The sequence below is a fragment of the Diceros bicornis genome, chromosome 2 (genome assembly GCF_020826845.1).
Source record: "Diceros bicornis minor isolate mBicDic1 chromosome 2, mDicBic1.mat.cur, whole genome shotgun sequence".
NCBI lineage: Eukaryota > Metazoa > Chordata > Mammalia > Perissodactyla > Rhinocerotidae > Diceros > Diceros bicornis.
In genome coordinates this window covers 36,018,126-36,034,936 of record NC_080741.1, presented here as the reverse complement: position 1 = coordinate 36,034,936, position 16,811 = coordinate 36,018,126, and the positions used below count along the sequence as shown (strand labels likewise).

General features: G+C 41.5%; 1 long non-coding RNA gene across 1 annotated transcript; it reads right to left on the bottom strand.

Annotated features, from left to right (window-relative positions):
- Positions 1-215: 215 nt before the first annotated feature.
- On the bottom strand, positions 216-12,914 carry LOC131410819 (uncharacterized). Its single transcript, XR_009221420.1, has 3 exons — positions 12,551-12,914; positions 745-805; positions 216-530 (listed from the first exon to the last, which is right to left on the bottom strand). It is a non-coding gene; the product is annotated as an uncharacterized LOC131410819 (long non-coding RNA).
- Between the last annotated feature and the right edge of the window lie 3,897 nt (positions 12,915-16,811).

The following is a 16,811-nucleotide window of genomic DNA, read 5'->3' as shown; positions in this document are numbered from 1 at the left end:
AATATTAGTTAACTAAATCTAACAGTATGTATGTATATGTGTATATTACACACACATACACATATATATACATATGTACATACATACATAATGCAAGGATGCTTCAACATGAGAAAATCTCTGTATGCAACTGACCCTATCAATGGACTAAAGGAGAAAAATCACAAGATTATCATAATGCAGAAAAAGCATTTAATCAAATTAAGCAACTCATGATAAAAACAGACAACTAGGAATAGATGGTAATTTTATTTTGTTGATAAGGCTATTATATTAGTTAGGGTACAGTGAACTGCTATAACAGAAAGACCTAAAACAGTGGCTTAAAAGCCAGTTTATTTCTTTGTCACTTCACTGTCTCTGGTTAACCATGTCAGGATTCTGTGAGCAGTCCTGGTCAGGGGGATGGATGGCTCTGCTCCATGTCATCATTCAGAGTTCGAGATATCTTCCAAGTTATAGTTCTACCATTCAATAGAGTTATCATTGTCTTTGGTGGAAGCTAGGTGGCTGCCATGACCAGGTTCCAGCTGCTAAGAGAAAAGACATCACGAAGGAGGCGTGCCAGTGTCTTCAGTTCCAGACCCAGAATGGCTCATATCATTTCACATTCCAATGATGATAGTTTAGACGCATGGCCTCATCAAACTGCAAGCAAGTCTAGGAAAGGTGCCAAGCTCTAACTCTGTCGCCATGTGTATACAACCATTATGCACCATTCCAGACCTGCTTGGCTATGCCTACCTTAGTCATTTTCAAGGGTGCTCTTGGTGACAGCTCATGCCATTGTGGGGGCTTTAAAGACCTAGAGGTGAGGGGAGAAGACCTGAGTGAGCCACGGCGAGTCATCATCTGGCGTTTCTTTTTTTTTTGTGAGGAAGATCAGCCCTGAGCTAACATCCATGCCAATCCTGCTCTTTTTGCTGAGGAAGACCGGCTCTGAGCTAACATCTATTTCCAATCCTCCTCTTCTTTTTTCCCTTTTTCTTCCCAAAGCCCCAGTAGATAGTTGTATGTTATAGTTGCACATCCTTCTAGTTGCTGTATGTGGGACGCCGCCTCAGCATGGCCTAACAAGCAATGCGTCAGTGCGCGCCAGGGATTCTAACTAGGGCCGCCAGTAGTGGAGCGCCTGCGCGCTTAACTGCTAAGCCACGGGGCAGGCCCCTCATCTGGCGTTTCTTGAATGCATGCTTGGCAGCAGTGCTGCTCCCATGGTCCAAGGAGTCCCCGCACGTGCACTGGCCATATTGGACCTGCAGAGACTCTAAGTTTCCTTGAAGCTATTGGGGGAGCTGAGTGATGAATCCAAACATGAAGGAGGTGAAGGCGTCCTGGGGCTGACCTCCACCACGGGAGACAGGACATGGCAGGATGCAAGCAGAAATAGTGCTTCCTTTCCAACCCTATCAGACTGTCCTGTGACTCCGTCATTTCATATAGCCTCTCTGGAGATGTGCTGCAAAGTCCGAGCAGCCGCTGTTGTGAAGCTGTGGCCAGCCTGGGAATACATTCCTGGTTTGTGTTCCCCCCCTTGCTCCCTCATTTCCTTGACTTTTGCTTCCCTGGGTTTGCTCCTCTCCCCAACAGAGTGTTAGCATGTAAAGTTTTACCTTAGGTTCCCATTTCTAGGAAAACTGGGCTGAGACACCATGGAAGAAGGGAGGGATGGATTATGGTGAACCACTAGGAGTCTCTATATCCAACATGGATATCCACAGAAAGCATCTTACTCACAGGAAGAACTTTAGATGCAGTCCCTATAAGATCAGAAATACGTCCGATATCATCACTATTGTTAAACACAATACTGCTGGCTCTAGCCAATGCAAATTGATATAAGAAAGAACTAAAACGTAAAAAGATAATAAGGAGGGCCGGCCCCGTGGCTTAGCGGTTAAGTGCGTGCGCTCCGCTGCTGGCGGCCCGGGTTTGGATCCTGGGCGTGCACTGCTGCACTGCTTCTCCGGCCATGCTGAGGCTGCCTCCCACATACAGCAACTAGAAGGAAGTGCAGCTATGACCTACAACTATCTACTGGGGCTTTGGGGGAAAAAATAGATAAAATTATTAAAAAAAAAAAGATAAGGGGGGGCCGGCCCGGTGGCGCAAGCGGTTAAGTGCGCGCGCTCCGCTGCGGCGGCCCGGGGTTCGCTGGTTCGGATCCCGGGCGCGCACCGACGCACTGCTTGGTAAGCCATGCTGTGGCGGCGTCCCATATAAAGTGGAGGAAGATGGGCACCGATGTTAGCCCAGGGCCGTCTTCCTCAGCAAAAAAAAGAGGAGGATTGGCGGATGTTAGCTCAGGGCTGATCTCCTCACAAAAAAAAAAAAAAAAAAAAAAAAGATAATAAGGAAAGGGATAAGATTGTCATTATTTACAAATGATATGCTCAACTGTATAGAAAACCCAATAGAATCAATAAACAAACTATTAAAATTTACGAGTTAAGCAAAGTCTCTAGAAAAAAGATCACCTTATGAGACTCAATAGCATTCATTCCTTATACCAGCAATAAAAAAACTACAAGATATAATACAAAACTTATCATTCACAAGTACAAAAATCATAAAGTATCAAGGAAGTAAGGTATCATAGAGGTACTCAAAACCTCTTTGGAGAAAATTTGAAAACTTAAAAAAAATAGAAAATGATCTGAATAAATGAAGACAGTCCACAATATTGGACTGGATGATGTAATATTATAAAGATGCTAATTTCCTTCCAATTAGTCCATATTTTCAATGCAATCCAAGAAATATTCCAGTTGGATTTTTTTTTTTTTTAGAAACTCTACATCTTCCTCTAAGATGTCTAAGGAAGGACACGTGTCCATAAATAGCTAGGTTCATTTTGAAAAAGAAAAGCCAAGAAGGAAGACTCATCTTCCTAGATATTAACAGATACTACAAAGCCATAGAAACAAAAGCAGTATGGTAATTGTGGATGAACAGACGAGACCAAGGGGACAGAACAGAGAGCTTAGAAACAAGCCTTTGTGTACAGGAGCACTTGATAGATAAGAAAGTTGGCACCACAAATCAGTGGAGAAAGGAAGTAGTGCCTCAGCATTGGAGAAAAATGAAGTTGAGTCCTTACCTCTAAGTCCCATGGAAAGATAAACTATAAAGTTAAAAGAAGAAAATGTACGAGAGTATCTTGGTGATGGGAGTGGGAATGAAGGATTTCTTAAGCAAGACCCAGAAAACAAACCACAAAGTAAAAAAGTTAATGGATTATATTACATCAAAATTAAGAATTATTTTAAATATGATATAAGCAACAAAGTCAACAATTGGCTCACAGGGAGATTTTTACATCCTTAAAAAGCGACACAGAAAAAATGTCTAGATTATCAAGTAAATCCAATAGAAAAATGCACAAACGGTATTCATAGGGAATTTCTAAATGGCTACCATCGCTCAACTTCACTAGCTAACTGAGAAATGCAAAATAAAAAGAGATACCACTTCATACCCACTAGGTTGGCAAATATTAGAGCAGAGAGTCAGACGATACCAAGTGTGGGTCTCTGGGGAACAGTATGCCAGTACTTAGGGACGTTACATTTACCCTATGACGCATCCAGCCCACTACTGGGTAAACACTCCAGAGAAACTTGCTCACAGCCCGTGAGTGGACAGGTTCATGGGTGTTCATCTCAGCACTCATGTGGGGCCATTGGAGGCTACCAGGCTTTTACCAATAGGGGATGGAATAAGTACAATGGAATAGACACAACCCATGGAATCCTTTTCAGCAGTTAGGTTCTATGACCTAGATATGCATGTGCATCATGGATAGATCTTAAAATCAGAGTGTTGACTAAAAGAAGCAGATTATAATTTTATTTATTTATTTTTTCCCCCAAAGCCCCAGTAGATAGTTGTATGTCATAGCTGCACATTCTTCTAGTTGCTATATGTGGGACACGGCCTCAGCGTGGCTGGAGAAGCAGTCCGTCGGTGTGCGCCCGGGATCCGAACCCGGGCTGCCAGCAGCGGAGCACGCGCACTTAACCGCTAAGCCACGGGGCCGGCCCAAAAGAAGCAGATTAAATCTAAGGCACGATATGTCTGCTGTATATTTTTACAAGGATACTAACACATGCAAGAGTACTTTCAAGTCCATTAAAGTGGGTGCCTGCCAGGAGGGGAGAGGGTAGGGGTGGGAATTGAAATAAAGTAGAAAAGTAAAGTAAGAAAGTAAAATAAAGTAAAGAAAGTAAAGTAAAAAAAAGTGAAAGTGAAGAAAGTAAAATAAAACAGGAGACTGATGATGGTGGATGCTGTGAACTGAGGAGTATAATTAACTAAATTTTCCGTACCTCTTTTCCAAAAACAAATTTTTAAAAATTTTAGCTATCTCAGCCATAAAAAAAGACAAAATCGTCCCATTGCAACAACACAGACGGACCTTGAGGGTATTACGTTAAGCGAAATAAGCCAGACAGAGAAAGACAAGCACTGCATGTTTTCACTCACATGTGGAAAAAAAACAAACACAAGGACAAAGAGAACAGATTAGTGGTTACCAGGGGGGGAAGGGGTTTGGGGGGTGGGCATAAGGGGTAAAGGGGCACATATACATGGTGACTGACAAATAATAATATACATCTGAAATTTCACAATGTTATAAACTATTATGACCCCAACAAAAAAAAAAATTCTAGCTATCATTTTTTTTTTCATCTAAAATATGCCCTGCATTGTTCTAGGGGCTCAACAGACACTTTCAATTAATTGTTCGCGTGTCTATTGCTCTGCCAGGCTATGAGGACTCAGAGCATCACCCATGTTTTCTTCTCCATTGTTCTCTTGGTATCTGGCACAGAGCAGGTGATAAATAGTTTTGTTGAATGAAAACTCAGAACATTTTGGAAACCAATTTATACCTTCCTCAAAGCTTAGAAACACAGAAGAACAGAAGAATGTGGTGCCTGGAAACAAGGTTTTCTAATTCTCCTACTGCATATTTGCAAGGCTTAAGATTGAAAAGCCAGTACTGTTTTTTGTCCTTGTTTTCTGTCTTCCCTTACTGGCTCCTTGCCTCTCCTCTTGGTCCCCAGTGCTTTCCAGTTGTCTTCTCTGTTTGGGCAGGAAAGTCAGCGGACGAAGGAATTAATGTGCAACCCTTCCCGGTTGTATAAGTGAGAGGGCAGGAGTGTGCCTACCTCGGCAATGACCCACCAAAAGCAGGCCAGTGAAATGTGCCGCCCCTCCATGAGGCACTCCTGCAGGTCTGCGCTGCCCTCGGGATAAAGTCTCTACTCGACATGCAACCTCTTCCAGATCTGCTCAGCAACCCGCCTTGGCTCTTGCCGCTTTAAGTGCTGTGACCTGCTTCTTTAACTAGGGGTACGACCACGTTTACTCCTTTGAGTTTTTTAAATTCAATAATAAATGATTTTAAATAAAATAGTTAAAATTAAAACTCAGTAAGGAAGTAATTTAAAACGCTTTCCTGTGCCGGGCAGTTTGTTGCAGATGCCAGGTCCATCGTCCTTGGGTCTGATCCTCCCTGCTCTGCTGTAAGTAACAACTCCTTTTATCTCACTTTCCCAAACTCAGCTGTTTTGCAGAGAACAACCATCACGCCAGGGTCAACAGGCCAGAAAGTGCTCTCAGCATTAACTCCTGGGCTAGGAGTTTCCATTGTGTCCCTCCAGATCTACTCTTCTCCCTTCTCTACCCTGCTCTGTGCTCTGGGAGGTTGACCTCTACAGACAGCATCAACAGGCTTCCTCGCCCTCTGCTTCTGATTGGGTTCGGCCAGTGAAGAGACAAGCCGGAGGATTCGCCTGTTTCAATGTGCAGTCTGTTCCCTTCCAGGACCCGGAATGATACAACCCCTTGTGCTAGATCCAGCTCTCTCCTTGGAGGCACACCGTTTCTTTGTGGCAATTTTATCTCTGGAGTCTCGTCCTTTCCTGCAACTCAGCATTGGTTGAAGGCCACCCTGGTTCCCCCGAATGTTCTCAGGAAATAAGATAGGATGATTCAGGGTAAAGTCTACAAAATGGCTCCACTTCCTCCACAAGGATCGGCTTTGCTATAATAACCAGGTGCCTTAGGACATGGCAGCCTGAGTGAAATTCCCCTTGGCACTCCCTCTACGGGGCTACTTGCTTTTCATTTGTGTATATATAGGAAGACCACGCACAGGACTCTTCCCTGACAAAGAACACACACTCCAAGGTGACCCAGGCTTTCTACTCTTAGACGTAGGAGAGTCTGGTGTAAATTTTAATTAAGTGTGCTATGCGGTTCTCCCCAAGGATTCTAGACATTCTGTTGATTCACCTTCACCAATTCTTACAATTCCTCCAATTTGTCACTCTTTCCCTCATCTTATACCTTTGCCCAAATCCTTGCTCTGCTGTAACCCTCTTCCCCACCTTCATTTGGCCAACTTCGGCTCTTCCTGACTGGGAGGTCTGCCTACTGTAGGCAGTCTTCCTTAACCTAAGTTAAGTTTAATTAAATCCCCCATTACAGCACTTTCTTGCACTGTGATGTAATAACCTGATTGTCTGTCACCCCCATTGAGACATGAGAAAGTAAAAACTAGCTTGGACTTTTATAATCTGCCTGGCCATTCATCAGGCTGGAATAAAATACAAACAAAATCAGCTCCAAAGTTATCGATAAATAATATTTCTCCCAAAGACACTGTGGCTGTCAAATGTCACAAAATCTCCCTTCTTGGAGTGACTACTGCTTTCTTATTCATTGAGAAACTTTTTTTTCTAAAATCATAGACTATCAGAAACTTTGCTGTTTGAAAGTATGTTAGTAAAAATGAAACATCCACCACAAAAAAGAAATGATAATTATGCGATGTGATAGAGATGTTAGCTAAAGCTACGGTGGTAATCATATTACAAAATATAAACGTATCAAATCAACACATTGTATACCTTAAACTTACACAACGCTATATGTCAATTATAACTTAAAAATTTAATAAAAAGGAAACATCCCACTAGAGAAGCAGCCTTCATTTACAACCCAGGTGCAGAGTTTCAGAAAGAGGTTTCTAGAAACAAATTCACAGATCTGGTAACTTTATTGTTTCAGAGGAAACGGGTCCCTGCATCCACCTCATAGTCCAGGACTTATGATGATACCTTTACATACAGTCCTGCTTTGCTTTAAGTCTATCAAAACGTTGCTTTGTTTACATTTTACCTAAATTCCACCCTTCTCCCCAATTCTGTAACTCTCTCTTTTCCTTCGTTTGGTGAGATACCCTATGGTTCCTCTGGTGTGCAGTCCCTCTGCGATAGGTCAATGAACCTGACTTTGTTCCTGGTGGTCTCAGGCTGATTAAGTTGGGACGGCAATTCCTCAGAGCACCTAGAACACAGGATTAAAGCAGTGTCTATTAAATGGGTGAATGAATGGATGAGTGATGCATTCCCCTAGATAGACTAGAACGAGCCAGGAAGTGTACCCAGGCCCTAGCCAACCTGGATGGTTTAGATCAGGATTATGGAGTCAGAGCTGTCTGAATCTCAACCTGACATTTACTAATTATGTGAGCAAAATAAGTTTCCTACTTCTATGAGCCTCAGTTTCTTCATCTCTAAAATGAAGATGATATTTTATTGACTATAATCATCTCTCTCACAGAGTTTTGTAATTGTCAGAAAAGATTGTCCAAGAGTTGGAAATGGACAAAAGAGATTACTGAGTGTCCTTTTGGGGAAGTGCTGGCCATTGTCTAGGAGAACTTTTGAGATGTCTGATTCCATAGGGATGTGCACATTTGATTCACTTGCTGTTGGCTAGGCTTTTTTTTTTTTTTTTTTAACATCTCTCTAAGGGTAGAATTAAGTTGAGAAAACCAGTGGTAATATTTCCTGTTCATAGTAATGCAAACAATTCCTGTTCATAGCAAGGCCAATTAGTTTTGTCTGGTAGAGAATATAAAACTCTGTAATTCCAATTTTTATTTCAATCAGTTTCAATATCTTACTGGTTACCTAATAACTGATGAGTTGAATAAAACCTGTAACATGTGTTCATTTCACATTTGCATCTGAGTCATGATTTTACCTTTTGGAATTATAATTTAGCATAATGAAGAGCAATAATAAATGTAAAATGCTTACTCTATCAGAGACCCTTGAGAAATAGCTATGATGATTATTTCATCGGTAGACTGAGATAGTCAACAGAATGTACCAACAGATCAGCAAGGGCATAGGGGTCAACACAGATCCCAGCTTCATAGATGAGGCCAGGGAAGGGTTGAAGAAGGGGTAAGTCTCTTGGGACACATCTTGGCTGAATGGATAAGCCTGCCCCCTCGTCTTAGATGTCTCTTGGTTTCAAGCATAGAACCCCAGCTGGAACAATGCGGGGAGCTCATACCAGAAAGCAGGAGGTTTAGGAAGAGCAGACATGTACCCGGACCTGAGGATATCTTTATTCAAGGACTCCAGTGCCACCAGGTTGCCTTCTTTCCCTCTCTCAACTCTGCCTGTTTGTTGGCCTGATTCTCTATTCCTGCACACCGACCTTGTCCACACAGCCAGGAACAAGGCTGCCAAAGCTGCCAGCCTCCCTCCCCAAGGCTGCTCCCAGGTGAGAAGGACAGTCTCTTCTTGATTCCAGTTCCAAAGATTTCCAGGAATGACTCTGAGTGGCCTGGTGTGGGAAGCTGTCCGTCTCAGAGTGTTCAGTGGTGGCCATGTAAGAAAAGTACTCACCAGGTGAACCACGTGGCTGGAGTCAGGGAGGGACCAGTTCCCGGAAGAAAAGGGAGAGTGCAGAGAAGGCAGACTGTTCCTTCCACCTCTCAGGGTTGATTTGAAACTGAAGTGTAACCTACCTAGAACCAGTTAGATCGTGTTGCAGGTGGGCAGCTAACAGTGGTGAAAGGAGGAACAGTCAGGGTCCGGGCTGTCACCCCGTGCTGAGAACAGCACCATGGTTCTGCACAGAAGATGTTGTGTAAATACCTGTAGAGTGAGTTAGATAAGCGAGGTGCTCATGTAGATGTATTCGTTATCTCTTATATGTGAGCCAGTGTGCCGGCCTCCTTCCAAATCTCAATTAGCCCTCAAAGAAGCCCAGTGGCAAGGTATGCTGATCTTCACTTGCCACTCAGTTTCAGATAAGGAAACTGAGGCCCAGAGAAGTCTTATAGCTATGAAATAATAGCAGAATCAATTGGAGGCAGTTTGATCATAAATACTACAGTCATGGGCCGCTTAATGACAGGGATACGTTCTGAGAAATGCCTCATTAGGCGATTTCGTTGTTGTGCGCACATCATAGAATGTACTTACACAAACCTAGATGGTATAGCCTACTACACACCTAGGCTGCATGGTACTAATCCTATGGGATCACCATCATATATGTGGTCCATCATTGACCGAAACGTTGTTATGCAGTGCTCTATTTGGCCTGTATGTGGAATAGATTTTTCGTTTTGTAAGCACGTGTTATAATATAAGCTTGGATGTGTCTTTGATCTTAATTTTCTTCCTTTATCTCGAGTGCTAACTCAGGGCAGAATGACCATGCCACAACAAAATCATATGGGAAGAGAGTGGGGCTGATACTTGTATAAGACACAAGAAAACGAACACTCATTTACTGGGTACAGGAAGAAAGCCGCAAAAAGAATAAACCGATATGATTAAGGAAACGGAAATGAAGGCTGAAGTTTCTGACAGGAAGATAATCTCTCCCACAAGGGTAATCATTAGACTGTGAGACTCAGACCTTGAGCAGAGGTGGAGGCCAGAGCACTAGATATTTAAAATGAAAGAGAATTGGTTTTAGAAGAGGCCTCTCATGAACACTTCAGCACTGACCTAAGGTGAGGGAATCAAATGACCCTGGTAATGCCCTGTCTTCAGGCCTGGATCCGTGACAGCAGTAAAATTACCTTGAGTCAGAGTTTGGAGAGTTCCATTATAAACAGAGTGCTCTCTGGGTCTCATTGCTCCAGGCAGCAGGCATGCCCTGGAAAAGGTGAAGCTGGCAGGGTGGTGATCCTGTTCCCAACACCTGGGCGTAGTTGAGACAGCCGTATTTTCTGAACCCCAAAGCAAGACATATGAATGGCAAAAGATTTTTTTTAATGATTTTTTGATGTCTTTTTTTTGTGTGTGTGTGAGGAAGATCAGCCCTGAGCTAACATCCATGTGAATCCTCCTCTTTTTTGCTGAGGAAGACTGGCTCTGGGCTAACATCCGTGTGCATCTTCCTCCACTTTATATGGGACGCCACCACAGCATGGCTTGGCAAGCAGTGCATCGGTGCGCGCCCGGGATCTGAACACAGGCCGCCAGCAGCAGAGCGCGTGCACTTAACCGCTACACCACGGGGCTGGCCCCATGTCTTTTGTTTTTGAAAAAAATCTCATAGAGCATAAATAGATAATCACATTTATGGAAAAGAAAGAAAAAAGTCTGGGCCATGTCATCACCATTGACATATGGGAACCTAGTCGGGGGAGGGGCTGGTAAGACAGAAAAGACTGATACTTTTGCCAGATGCCACATCCCAGGTGGTCACTGCAGCCTGGGTACAGCCTATCCCTGGAGTTAAAATAATGCCATCCAGAGAACAGAGGGGAGAGCTGATCAAGACTATAAGTCCCAGAGCAGTGCTGACAGCAGAGCAGAACCAAGTAGAAGCTAAAGATTAGGCCCTCTCCAGGCAATTATCATCCACGGCTGGCTGATTTGAATTTGCAAATTATGTCCCTCCTTTTTTCTCTTTTATGCATCTTCCTCAACCTTGCATTTTCTTATGAATGCAAATTAGCCACATAGATGTTAAAGATCCATTTATACTAAAGTGTGAATGACTGACTACTCAAAGTTGATGGGTACACTCATTTAGAAAAATAAATTTTATTTATCCAAGATAGTTGAAAAAGAACTGAGACAGTTGGAAACTCCCCATTAATGGTGCATGTCTACCATGACCAAAGGGGAAAAAACTCAAATAAGGATAAAAAAACTAATAGACATGGGCCAATAAGGAACAATTGGGAACAGAAGACTAGAGTCAGATGGGGAAAGGGTGGAGTTTCCAATGTTAAAAAACAAAATTTGAGCAAGTAAATTTGAAGATCTATTGGCTTTATTCAATGATTCATGAATTGGGCAGCATCCCATCTAGCAAGTAGAGAGATCCTCCAAGGAGCTGAACAAAATGGAAGGTTTTTATAGGCAGGAGGAGGGTGGGACAAGACGATATTAGTAAAAGAAAAGAAAGGCTTGTTTCAGGCCAGGACATATTCTTTTGGAGCGAAGGGCACCACAGTGGTTTTATCCTGCACATTACCTCCCTAGAGCTGGTCAGGAAATTCCAGACTGGTGGATTAAGATCACATTCCTGCGGCAAGTTGAAACTGCAGTGAGCTCAGGTATTAAATCTAGGTTTGGTATTGTGGCCTTTAGCACAAGTGACGCCATTTCAGGCCTGTGGTTTTTTCTCTTTAACACCAATATGGACTGAACTGATGGATAGCTAGTTGGAAAGAACAGCTATAAAACAAGAAATTCAAATTATTAAAGGACCATATATGGCATTTACGAATCAAAATTCTTGAAAAATATCCAATGACAGAGACAGATCAGGGGATTGGAATTTGCTTATGAGTTCTGTTGGTGACAGAATGAAGTATCTCAATCCACACAATCCCACATTAACATAGTCGGGAAGTTCCCTTTCCAAGTTGTAAATAAACCCAATGCTGTGGGATAACCATCTGCTGGAATTCTGACTGTTAACGATTCTCCCTTTCTAGCAAGAAATCAACTGACTCAGTGCTCAGGTGCAATATTTTGTGAGTAGTTTTCATTTGACAGAGGGAACCACCAGTGGTGAGATATGCTGATGGGGAGTATGACTTGATGGTGAGGACATGCTTCACATTTTCCTTTTCTTTGGGGAGCAAAAAAATGCCGAAAGGAAAACAAAAACCCACACACTCCCTCCCATTTTTTTTTAGTACTTTACTGTTTACAAAGAACAACCCAAAATATCTTATTTGAGCCTTACAATAGCATCTACATTTTTCAGATGAAAATACTGGGGCTCCAAGAGAGAGCTGCCCCCATGACCAGGAAGAGGCAAAGCCAAATGTCCACTCAAGTCCACTGGACCCCAAATGCCACTATGCCACAGCTCTTTCATCACCGGTGCATCCCAAAATGTTTGTTTGATGAAATTTGTTGTAAGCAGACTGTTTGATATGGAGAGTAAAATAAAAAATTCTTCTGTCTGACATCTGCCAATTCACTAACTCTTCTCTGTCTCTTTAGAAATGAATGATGTTCATAAATGTTCATAAGGAGACTATTAGAACTTAAACACTGTCTATTGACATTGTAATAGTCATACTTACGGGGCTCTGCTATGCACATAAATCAGGCATGCTTTTATAGCCAGAAATAATTTACTGCATAATATCTGCTGGTAAATTCGAGCATATGATGATCTTAAATGTGTCTTGTCAGGAAGTAACCCATTCAGCTATAAGAAGGGCACGGTACCTCTAAATAAAGGCACCCACCTTTGCATCAAGATGAATCTCCATGCTCATTGCCTTTCTTCTGGCTTCTACCCCATCGTGAGTGGGAAGCCTTGTGGAGAGAAGGGTAGAAGCCCTTTTACTCTACTTTGCTTCAGTTCTTCAAGATTCTCAAGCTCCTCGCTGTTTGGAATGGAGTTCTCACAACAATGAACTTTCTATCTGTCCAGAGATACTTGTCACGTTTTTGTTTGTTTCTATTTGTTTTTTAATTCTGCACTCTCTGGAGTGGAGAGTGGGAATCTCTTTATTTACTGCCTTTTGGTCTTTTGCTTCAGGCAATTTTACTTTGTTTCTTCAGTAGTTTCAACCTACAGAAATTGACTTGAATGTTAGGTTTACTCCAAAAAGAAACATCAACTCGTGGCAGCAGCTTCTTTCTGGAATTCCCCTTTCCTTAGACTGGGGAGTACGGAGATGCATTATAGATTTCCTGTAGAATGGAATTTTCTCTTTCTAAACTCTGGGAAAACCAATTCTTAGATCTGTGGGTAAAAGCCTTAAGGTCCACTAACCCCCTTCCTTCCTTGTGACAAGAGATTTTCACATATTGAGGTACATGGGGTACCTATTCTGGTTCAAAACTGTTTGGGCTTAAACTAAAGAAGTTTACGACTTATGGCCTATCAAATATACATTGTACATCTGCTTTAACCATTAAAGTAAAGAATGCATTAGACATTATCTCAAAGTTAAAGAATGCACTCTTTTACGATAAGAATGCATACTTCTCCTCCTACGCCCACTAGTATCAGTAATGCCCGTAGCAGTACTGAAGATAAATTCCCTTTCCCAGACATCAGGGTCATGTAGACCTGCTAAATTGCAAGCGAATACCTCTTTGAAACTTTGATGACTATGTACTCTGGGCATGTTTAGTGTATTTTCTTTGGTCTAAAAAGGTATAAAACTGTACTGAAAACCATGCTTCTCTGTTATGCTTTCTTCCTTTGTGGAAACTGCCTTCCTGGGTTATAATCCTCAGCTTGGCTCAAGCAAAACTCACCTTATCTCTCTTATCTATAGAACGGTTATGGATTATTTTGCATCAACACTTGGAAATTTATATTTAAAAAAAATTCTTCAGATCATAGCATAGGTTGGCTCATATTTAGAGACAGAGAATGGCTCATATTTAGAAGTTGAGAAATACTCCAAGTAAAATAACCCACAATCACGTTGTTGTTCTCTTGCATGGGAGAGTAGAGGGAAATCAAGTCCTCCCCAGCAGATTGGAGCAAAAAGAGTTACAATTCTCAGTTAATTTAAAAGGTTTCTTTGGACAGAGGTTTTTCTTTATAGGAACATTACATTGTATTTCCCCCTGTTATGGCTCTGGAATCTTTTGCCTGTTTTAGTAATCTGCCAGTCTGGTTATTTGGGCTTAGCTGCTGGGAAGTTGGAAGAATTATTTCGCATGCCGCTTAAAACTGCAGTTGAAATGGAATCCAGCGAAGAACCTTCTACCATGAGACTGGGGTCCAACTCTTCTGCCAACTCACAATGTGACCCCAGGGAAGTCTCCTCCTCTTTCAGGGTTTCATTTTGCTTGTCAGGAAAATGCTGAGATTGGGTTCATCTTCTGTTTCCAACCCTCTGTAGAGCATTTTGTCAGGTGACAAATTGAGAAGGGGACATGTCATGGATGGCCATTAGTGGCTTTGTTATGCTTGTTCATTCATTGCATTACCTGCATATCACTTTGTCTTTGGATAAGGGCTTTCCTTATCCAAAGGAATAAAAAAATCCATCCAAATGGATTTTTTTAACCTATGATATTTGTTTTGTGGCCTTTCAGGAGCCTCAACATTGTTGCAAAACAAATGAATATCTAGATTTTTTTTTCTTCTTTTAGCAGTAATATAGCTCACATTTGTAGTACACTTTCAATTTATAAAGAATTTTCACATTGGTGTCTCATTTAATCCTCAGATATTCATTGCACTCCTACCCAAAAGGTATGAGTAATATCACCTGGGGGACCTAAAAGTCTGAGCAAATGATGATAAGTATGCAGATAGGCAGGCGGGCAGACATTCATCCAACTTTTTGTTCCCTGACACACCTGGAACCCATTCCTTGACATGAAGGTACACAGTACATTTGACCTCATATATCTTTTCCTTCTTTTTAAAAATGTGTTTAAAAATTTTACATTTAATAAAATTCCCTCCTTTTGGTGGACAGACTATGAGTTTTGACAAGTGCATGGAGTCCTTGTAACCACTGCCACAACTAAGACACACAACAGTTCCATCTCCCCAGCCTCCTCCAAAACACGCTCCCCAGGTACTTCTTTGGAGTTAGACCTTTGCTCCACCCTTTACTCTTGGCAACTGCTTATCTGTTCTCTGTCCCTACAGGTTTGCCTTTTCCAGAATGTCACATAAATGGAATCACGTTTGAGTCTGGCTTCTCTCACTCAGCATAACGCATTTGAGGTTCACCCGTGCTGTTGCACGGATCAATAGTTTGCTCTCTCTTATTGCTGAGTTGTTGTCCATTGTATGAATGCATCACAGTCTTGTTTTGTTTTTAGTTCACTCTCCAGTTGAGGAATATTTCCATGGCTTCCAGGTTTTTGTGATTATGAATAAATAAGCAATAAACATTCACCTATAGGTTTTTTGGGTGAACATAGATTTTCAAAACATTTGGATAAATATCTAGAAGTGGGATAATTAAGTCATATGGTAAGTGTATGTTTAACTCTCAAAGAAACTGCCAAAGAGTTTTCCAAAGGAGCTATCCTATTTTGCTTTCTCACCAGCAATGTATAACAGTTTCAGCTACTCCAAGTCTTCACTAGCACTTGGTATCACCAGTTGTGTGTGTGTGTGTGTGTGTGTCTGTGTGTTTAGTCATGCTAATAGGTATGTAGTATTTCTTTATGGTTTTAATTTGTATTTCCCTCATGATTAATGATGTTGAGTATCTCTTCATGTGCTTATTTGATATCTGTACATCTTATTTGGTGAAATGATTATTTAAATCCTTTACCATTTAAAAAACAAGGCTATTGTCATATTTCTACATTTGAGAGTTTTTTACAGTACCTTTACAGAGCAAAAGCTTCTCATTTTTTTTTAATGATTCAGATTTATTTATTTATTTATTTATTTATTTATTTATTTATTTATTTATTTATTTTTTGTGAGGAAGATCAGCCCTGAGCTAACATCCATGCTAATCCTCCTCTTTTTGCTGAGGAAGACTGGCTCTGAGCTAACACCTATTGCCAATCCTCCTCCTTTTTTTTTTTCCCCCCAAAGCCCCAGTAGATAGTTGTATGTCATAGTTGAACATCCTTCTAGTTGGTGTATGTGGGACACAGCCTCAGCATGGCCAGAGAAGCGGTGCGTCGGTGCGCGCCCGGGATCCAAACCCCGGGCCGCCAGTAGCGGAGCGCGCGCACTTAATCGCTAAGCCACGGGGCCGGCCCTCTAATTTTGATAAAATGTAATTTTTCAATTTTTAACAATCGATTTTGCTTTTGATGTGGTGTCTGAGAACTATTTTCCTAATCCAAGTTCACAAAGATTTCTCCTATGTTTTCTTCTGAAAGTTGAAGAGTTTTACCTTCTACTCTTTGGTTTATGATCCATTTTGAGTTAATTTTTATATAAGGTATGAGGTATAGCTAAGGTCCTTTTTTTTTTTTTTGCATATGAATGTCCTGTTGTTCCAGCATCATTTGTTGAAAAGATCATCCAGGCGAGCCCAATGTAATCCCAAGGATGCTTATAAGCGTGACACAGGAGAGTCAGAGGCAGAGAAGGAAATGAAATGATAGAAGCAGAGGTTGGAGTGATGCCATTGCTGGAAGGGACTATGAGCCAAGGAATGCAAGTGGCTTCTAGAAGCTGGAAAAGGCAAGGAACTGATTCTCTCCTAGAACTTTCTGAAAAAATACAGCCCTGCTGATACCTTGATTTTAGCCTGGAAGACCCATTTTTGGACTTCTGACTGCCAGAACTGTCAGATAATAAATTTGTGTTGTTTTAAGCCATTAAGTTTGTGGTAATATTTTACAGCAGCAATAGGAAACTAATACAGAAAGCTCTATTGAATTGTCTTTGCACTTCTGTCAAAAATCAATTGGCTATATTTATGTGGAACTCTTGCTAGATTCTCTATTCTCTTCCATTTTTCTAAGTGTCTATACTTTTGCCAATACCGCACTGATATATCTTTTTTAACCAGCTCTGAATTCTCTTATTTTCCCTCATATCTTCAGGATATG